The sequence below is a fragment of the Rhinopithecus roxellana genome, chromosome 22 (genome assembly GCF_007565055.1).
Source record: "Rhinopithecus roxellana isolate Shanxi Qingling chromosome 22, ASM756505v1, whole genome shotgun sequence".
NCBI classification, from domain to species: domain Eukaryota; kingdom Metazoa; phylum Chordata; class Mammalia; order Primates; family Cercopithecidae; genus Rhinopithecus; species Rhinopithecus roxellana.
Window position 1 is genome coordinate 9,175,101 of NC_044570.1, and position 8,753 is coordinate 9,183,853.

At 37.9% G+C, this 8,753-nt stretch overlaps 1 pseudogene across 1 annotated transcript; it reads left to right on the forward strand.

The window, feature by feature from the left end:
• Window positions 1–219: 219 nt before the first annotated feature.
• Window positions 220–1,775, forward strand: LOC104657056 (annotated as a pseudogene). Its single transcript, XR_747225.2, has one exon. The product of XR_747225.2 is annotated as a fumarate hydratase, mitochondrial-like (transcript).
• The last annotated feature ends 6,978 nt before the right edge of the window (window positions 1,776–8,753 follow it).

The window sequence follows — 8,753 nt, forward strand, 5'->3', positions numbered from 1 at the left end:
AATAGCATACAAAAATTCTGCTCCTATAGCTTTCATCAGTACCTAAATTCTATCAGGTATTGATGTCACAAAATTGCTTCCTACTGAATTGAGTGTCCAAAAATGTGGATTTTTTTTTGTGTTAATGCTGAAATAATGTTGACAACAAAACATGGAGTCAAAAACCAAAGTTAAATAGTACTGTCGGCCCAGAAATTCTACCCAGGCTGCCTCAGCACCATGTACCGAGCATTCCGGCTCCCTCGCGCTCTCGCGTCGCCTTGTGCGGCCTCCAGCCTCAGCCTCAGCTTCGGCTCCCGGCTTGGGTGGGGCGGCCGTGCCCTCGTTTTGGCCCCCGAACGCGGCTCGAATGGCAAGCCAAAATTCCTTCCGAATAGAATATGATACCTTTGGCGAACTAAAGGTGCCAAATGATAAGTATTACGGCGCCCAAACCGTGAGATCTACGATGAACTTTAAGATTGGAGGTGTGACAGAACGCATGCCAACCCCGGTTATTAAAGCTTTTGGCATCTTGAAGCGAGCGGCTGCTGAAGTAAACCAGGATTATGGTCTTGATCCAAAGATTGCTAATGCAATCATGAAGGCAGCAGATGATCATTTTCCTCTCGTGGTATGGCAGACTGGATCAGGAACTCAGACAAATACAAATATAAATGAAGTCATTAGCAATAGGGCAATTGAAATGTTAGGAGGTGAACTTGGCAGCAAGATACCTGTGCATCCCAGTGATCATGTTAATAAAAGCCAGAGCTCAAATGATACTTTCCCCACAGCAATGCACATTGCTGCTGCAATAGAAGTTCATGAAGTACTGTTACCAGGACTACAGAAGTTACATGATGCTCTTGATGCAAAATCCAAAGTTTGCGCAGATCATCAAGACTGGACATACTCATACTCAGGATGCTGTTCCACTTACTCTTGGGCAGGAATTTAGTGGTTATGTTCAACAAATAAAATATGCAGTGACAAGAATAAAAGCTGCCATGCCAAGAATCTATGAGCTCGCAGCTGGAGGCACTGCTGTGGGTACAGGTTTAAATACTAGAATTGGCTTTGCAGAAAACGTTGCTGCAAAAGTGGCTGCACTTACAGGCTTGCCTTTTGTCACTGCTCCAAATAAATTTGAAGCTCTGGCTGCTCATGATGCTCTGGTTGAGCTCAGTGGAGCCATGAACACTACTGCCTGCAGTCTGATGAAGATAGCAAATGATATTCGTTTTCTGGGTTCTGGTCCCCGGTCAGGTCTGGGAGAACTGATCTTGCCTGAAAATGAACCAGGAAGCAGTATCATGCCAGGCAAGGTGAACCCTACTCAGTGTGAAGCAATGACCATGGTTGCAGCCCAAGTCATGGGGAACCATGTTGCTGTCACTGTCGGAGGCCGCAATGGACATTTTGAGTTGAATGTTTTCAAGCCAATGATGATTAAAAATGTGTTACACTCAGCCAGGCTGCTGGGGGATGCTTCAGTTTCCTTTACAGAAAATTGCGTGGTGGGAATCCAGGCCAATACAGAAAGGATCAAGAAGCTGATGAATGAGTCTCTAATGTTGGTGACAGCTCTCAATCCTCATATAGGGTATGACAAGGCAGCAAAGATTGCTAAGACAGCACACAAAAATGGATCAACCTTAAAGGAAACTGCTATTGAACTTGGCTATCTCACAGCAGAGCAGTTTGACGAATGGGTAAAACCTAAGGACATGCTGGGTCCAAAGTGATTTAAATAAATTTATAATGAAAATAAACATGTATACAATTTAAAAAAACAGACTCCCATTTCTTAAAAATGGATAAGTTTGAAAGGAGACTGCTATTGAATGTAAGTATCTCTGGCAGAGCAATTTGATCAGTGTATAAAACCCTAGGATGTGCTAGGTCCAAGGTGGATTAAACAAATGTAAAATAAAATACATTTATAAAATAAAAAAAATAAAATAAATAGTACTGTTTTTTACATTTTCATTTACTTTTGCCATAAGGGTTCATTTCTTCTTTTACTTACTCTCTAGTGCTCTTTCATTTCAACCTGAAGTACTATTTTTAGTGGAAAGTATAAAAAGTCTAGTGGTAATAACTTCCATGGAAAGTCTAGTGGTAATAAACTCCCTCAGCTTTTATTTATCTGAGGATGGTTTACTATCTTAATTTCTTCCTTATTTGGAAAGACAATTTTGCCAGATTTAGAATTCAAAGTTGACAGATTTTTTTTTCTTTCAGTATTTTGATTATCAACCTATTTCCTTCTTGCCTCCAAGTATTCAGATAAAATATCTGCTAGCATTCTTAATAAAGATGCTTTGTGTGGGGCAAGTCATTTCTCTCTCTGACTTCTAACTCTCTTAGTCTTTGACCAGTTTGATTGTAGTGTGTAGATGTAGGTTTCTTTGAGTTCATTCTACTTGGAATTCATTGAGCTTTTTGAATGTTTATATTCATGTATTTTCTCAAAATTTCAAAGTTTTCAGCCATTACTTCTTCAAATATTCCCTCCCTTCCTCCCTCCCTACTTCCCTCCCTCCCTTCCTCCCTCTGGAAATCCAGAGTGTCTGTGTTGGTCTACCTGATGGGGTCCCATGTGTCTCTTAGGCTCTATTTACTTTTCTTCAATATTTTTTTCTTAATACATTTTTGTCCATCATCAACTTTTCTGATACTTTTTTCTGTGTGCTCAAATCTGCCTTTGAACCCTTCTAGTAAGTCTTTTACCTCTGAGGTGAAAATACAGTTCAGTTCAGAATTTCTTTTTGGTTCCTTTTTATGTTTTGTTTTTGTTTTTATTTATTTATTTCAAGACACAGTTTCAAAAAAAAAAAAACTTTCACCCAGTCTGGAGTGAAGTAGCATGATCTCGGCTCACTGAACCTATTCCATCCAGGTTCAAGTGATTCTCCTTCCTCTGTCTCCTGAGTAGCTGGGATTACAGGCACCTGCCACCATGCTCAGCCAATTTTTGTATTTTTAGTAGAGAACAGGTTTCACTATATTGGCCAGACTGGTCTCAAACTCCTGACCTTAGATGATCCCCCAACCTTGGCCTCCCAAAATGCTAGGATTGCAGGCATGAGCCAGTGTACCCACCCTGTTTTCTATTTTTAATTGATAAATATATTTTGTTCACACACCATTTTCTTGACTTTGTCCGTGTGTTTCTTTTACTCTTTAACCATCTTTTAACAGTTGTTTTAATACCTTTGTCTAGTAAGTCAGCCATCTGATCTTTCTCAGAGTTTTTTCTGTTTATTTATATTTTCCTTGAAATGACCCATTTCTTTTTGTTTCTTGGTATGCCTTGGTATGCCTTATGTTGCTTGTTGAAAGCTGGATATTTGAATATTATAATGTGCGTATCCTGAAAATCAGATTGTTTGCCCGTTGTGTTGCAAGGTGTCTTGGTGTCAGGGATTGGCTTTCACAGAAATATAAACATAAAGTCTTCTCATGTCTATTCTAAGATGTGCCTTACCTTGGGCAGCAAATCTGCTGACTTTCTAAATTCTTCTATATTTGTAGTAGCTAGCTTTTGGGAGTTCTAGCCCTTCAATCCTAGTCTGAAAGCCAATAGGACAAAAAAGAAAAATAAGCAGATTAAAGATGGTTTTAGCCATCTTTACATCAGATAGAATACATTTCAGTCAGGGCATACTGCAAAAATGGTGAATTGAGTTTGTGCCTTTACCTCTTTTATTAGAAGCAGCAATCAGCCCATTTCTGATATCTGGATAATAAGGTCCTTGTTTCCCTTCCTGACTTCTGTATGTCACATGCAAGCTGCTCCAGGAACATGGGTAGGACTGCTTGCCACGGTAATTAGGGTTGGAGTTGAGTCATGTGGTCATGCTATGTATGTCTAAGAGCTAAGAGCTGAATTACTGGAAATCAACTGAAATTTAACAATAAAGCCTTCCCCTGGAAGTGACAAATTATCAAATAGACTCCAGAGTTCTGCAATAGTTACATCAAACAGGTTCTGCCATTAGAATTGTTATTTCATGGAGGAGATTCGTTCCTAGCACTTTCTACTGTGCTGTCTTCCCTTACCCCTCTCCCTCGATAAAGTTTTAAAACATTAAAATTTCTTGTTTCAATTTCTATATCTAGGAGAGAGTAAGCACATTTTACTCTTCCTTTGTCTGACTATGGATAATATCCTGGACATTATGTAGCTGCTAGAAAATTCAAAAAGGAGGGTAATAGTGAACAGGTTGGGGAGAAAATAAGGGTCTTTTGAGTTCTTGAAAAGTTTTGTTTTGTGTTGTCTTTAGGTACTATATGTCTCATATAATCTCTGGGGAGAACTGAAGTCTAAAACCAAGGGTAGGCACAGACAAGGGAAACTCCTAAAAGAAACATTGGAAACCAGTGACTGAGGGAAGAGCTAAAGGAGTAAGTGATTTAACCTATATAGAAAATTCTGAGCTGCACGTAATGTTCTTTTTAGCCAGTGGACAGGAGTAAAAGAAGGAAAAACAAGGACAGGTTAGAAAAGAAATTTTTGGAAGTTTCCCTACCCTATGCTAGTCCAAAGCCTAAAAAGCAAAATCTCCCTACTGCAATCAGCTACTCTAATGGTTACTACAGGAGAGAGGTTGGTTACCTCTCTGTGAACTATGCATTAGCAGCAATAGTGATTCCAGGGCAGATATCTGTGTTTCCCACCATCTATATTAGGCAAGTGGCAACAGTTGGGCAAAACTCTTCTCCATCCTCATCAGCAGTATTTGTCCCAGTAAAGTAGAGATCTGTTGACCTTATATTGCAAACCAGGTGAGCCTCAGCAATTCAATTACAGCTTCTTTCTCCAAACTGGCAGTAACAGGCACTGAATTGGATATATGTTGAGTCTCTTCACTCTGGCAATTACTGGCAATTAGGTGACAACTCTCAGAGATCTGTTACATTTTCCCTCATCTTATTAGGCATGTTCCACTAGTGAAGTGGTTGCTCTATCATCCTCAGATATGCTGAAAATATCTAAAGACAGAAGATCTACAGACTCTTTCCACCCTATACCAATTACATGACATTGGCACTTAGTTTGCCAGAACCCAAGAAAGGGAAATACTGAGAACCACAGACTGAAGGGAAGAGCTAAAAGGGTAAGAGGATTTACCTGCATATTAAATTCTGAGCTGTACATATGTAACACCATATTAGGAGAAATGAGCATTCCCATGAAGATTTTAATAAGGCTAGAATCCCAAAGCATATTTTAAATGTTCAAAATACAATATAAAAATACACAACAGAAATTATGCAGAAAATATAATAAAATCAACTCATTACAATCAAGAGTATTTCGAACATTTCAGAGTAAACAAAAACAAAACCAGTATATTTGGTGGAAGAAGTTCAATAGTATAAAGAGATAACAACATAAAAAGTCAATAAATTTGAAAATAAGAATTGTCCAATATGAACAACAAAAAATTAGAAAAAAAATGGCCCTGAGAAACATTTATAATAATATAAAGTATCATTTCTGTTCTTTTACATTTGCTGAGGAGTGCTTTACTTCCAACTATGTGGTCAATTTTTGGAATAAGTGCAATGTGGTGCTGAGAAGAATGTATATTCTGTTGAATTGGGGTGGAGAGTTCTGTAGATGTCTATTAGGTCTGCTTGGTGTAGAGCTGAATTAAATTCCTGGATATCCTTTTTAACTTTCTGTCTGGTATATCTGTCTAATGTTGACAGTGGGGTATTAAAGTCTCCCATTATTATTGTGTAGGAGTCTAAGTCTCTTTGTAGGTCTCTAAGGACTTGCTTTATGAATCTGGGTGCTCCTGTATTGGGTGCATATATATTTAGGGTACTTAGCTCTTCTTGTTGAATTGATGCCTTTACTATCATGTAATGACATTCTTTATCTCTTCTTGAAGATCTATGTTGGTTTAAAGTCTGTTTTCTCATTAGGATTGCAATCCCTGCTTTTTTTTGTTTCCCATTTGCTTGGTAGATCTTCCTCCATCCCTTTATTTTGAGCCTGTGTGTGTCTCTGCACATGAGATGGGTCTCCTGAATATAGCACACTGATGGGTCTTGACTCTTTATCCAGTTTGCCAGTCTGTGTCTTTTAATTTGGCACATTTAGCCCATTTACATTTAAGGTTAATATTGTTATGTGTGAATTTGATCCTGTCATTATTATGTTAGCTGGAAATTTTGCTTGTTAGTTGATGTGGTTTCTTCCTAGCATCAATGGTCTTTACAATTTGGCATGTTTTTGCAGTGTCTGGTACCGTTTGTTCCTTTCCATGTTTAGTGCTTCCTTCAGGAGCTCTTGTAAGGCAGGCCTGGTGGTGACAAAATCTCTCAGAATTTGCTTGTCTGTAAAAGATTTTATTTCTCCTTCACTTATGAAGCTTGGCTTCATATGAAATTTGAAGTTTGGCTGGATATGAAATTCTGGATTGAAAATCCTTTACTAAAAGAATATTGAGTACTGGCCCCCACTCTCTTCTGGCTTGTAGAGTTTCTGTGGAGACCTCCACTTTTAGTCTGATGGGCATCCCTTCATGGGTAACCTGACCTTTCTTTCTGACTGCCCTTAACATTTTTTCCTTCATTTCAACTTTGGTGAATCTGACAATTATGTGCCTTGGAGTTGCTCTTCTCCAGGACTATCTTTGATAGGAAGAATCAATGTCATGAAAATGGCCATACTGCTCAAGGTAATTTACAGATTCAATGCCATCCCCATTAAGCTACCAATCACTTTCTTCACAGAATTGGGAAAAATTACTTTAAAGTAAACAAAACAGAGCCTGCATTGCCAAGACGATCCTAAGCCAAAAGAACAAAGCTGGGGGCATCATGGTACCTGACTTCAAACTATACTATAAGGCTACAATAACCAAAACAGCATGGTAGTGCTACCAAAAGAGAGATATAGATCAATGGAACAGAACAGAACCTTCAGAAATAATACCACACATCTACAACCATCTGATCTTTGACAAACCTGACAGAAACAAGAAATGTGGAAAGGATTTCCTGTTTAATAAATGGTTCTGGGAAAACTGGCTAGCCATATGTAGAAAGCTGGCACTGGATTCCTTCCTTACACCTTACATGAAAATTAATTCAAGTTGGATTAAAGACTTAAATATCAGACCTAATACCATAAAAACCCTAGAAGAAAACCTAGGCAATACCATTCAGGACACAGGTATGGGCAAGGGCTTCATGTCTAAAACAACAAAAGCAATGGCAACAAAAGCCAAAATTGAGAAATGGGATCTAATTAAACTAAAGGGCTTCTGCACAGCAAAAGAAACTACAATCAGAGTGAACAGGCAACCTACAGAATGGGAGAAAATTTTTTCAATCTAGCCATCTGACAAAGGGTTAATATCCAGAATCTACAAAGAACTTAAACAAATTTACAAGGAAAAATCAAACAACCCCATCAAAAAGTAGGCAAAGGATATGAACAGACACTTCTCAAAAGAAGACATTTATGCAGCCAATAGACACATGAAAAAATGCTCATCATCACTGGTCATCAGAGAAATGCAAATCAAAACCACAATGAGATACCATCTCAAGCCAGTTAGAATGGTGATCATTAAAAAGTCAGGAAACAACAGATGCTGGAGAGGATATGGAGAAATAGGAACACTTTTACACCATTGGTGGAATTGTAAACTAGTTCAACCATTGTGGAAAACAGTGTGGCAATTCCTCAAGGATCTAGTACCAGAAATACCATTTGACCCAGCCATCCCATTACTGGGTACCTACCCAAAGGATTATAAATCATGCTGCTATAAAGGCACATGCACACATATGTTTACTGAGGCACTATTCACAATAGCAAAGACTTGGAACCAACCCAAATGTCCATCAGTGATAGACATGGATACACCATGGAATACTACGCAGTCATAAAAAAGAATGAGTTCATGTCCTTTATAAGGTCATGGATGAAGCTGGAAATCATCATTCTGAGTAAACTGTCACAAGGATAGAAAACCAAGCACTGCATGTTCTCACTCACAGGTGGGAATCGAATAATGAGAATACTTGGACACAGGGTGGGGAACAGCACACACTGTGGCCTGTCGTGGGTGGGGAGGGGGGGAGGGATAGCATTAAGAGATATACCTAATGTAAACGATGAGTTAATGGGTGCAGCACACCAACATGGCACATATATACATATGCAACACACTTGCACATTGTGCACATGTACCCTAGAACTTAAAGTATAATAATAATAATAAAAAGAATAATATAAAAATATCTATCATCCATTCAAAATATCTAATATCCCAAAAAGAGAGATTGGTTTAGAAAAATATTTTGGAAAATAATGGCTTAATATTTTGAAAACTTAAATGAAATACCAAACTTACATATTAAAGAATCTGCATAAGTAAAATAGGCTACTTTTGTCTCTTAAGCTGATCTTACCTCTTAAATTTTTGAAATGTGAAAAAAATGAAAAAAATTATTATAATGTTGTTAATAAGATTTCCTGGTTTGAAAATGTAACAACTGAGCACCTAATAAAGGAATGTGGCAACAAAACATATAGGATTGTGAGGTTTGTATATTTTAATTGAAATGGTAAGCATTATTTCTAAGTAAATTGTATAAAATTTGGTATGTATGTTGTACACCCAGAGGATTCACATGAAAAAATGCATATTTTAACAGCATGTTAAAAGTATTATACACAATTACCAGTGATCTTGTTCCTGGAATGAAAGAATGTCAGTGTACAAACATCAACCAACTGA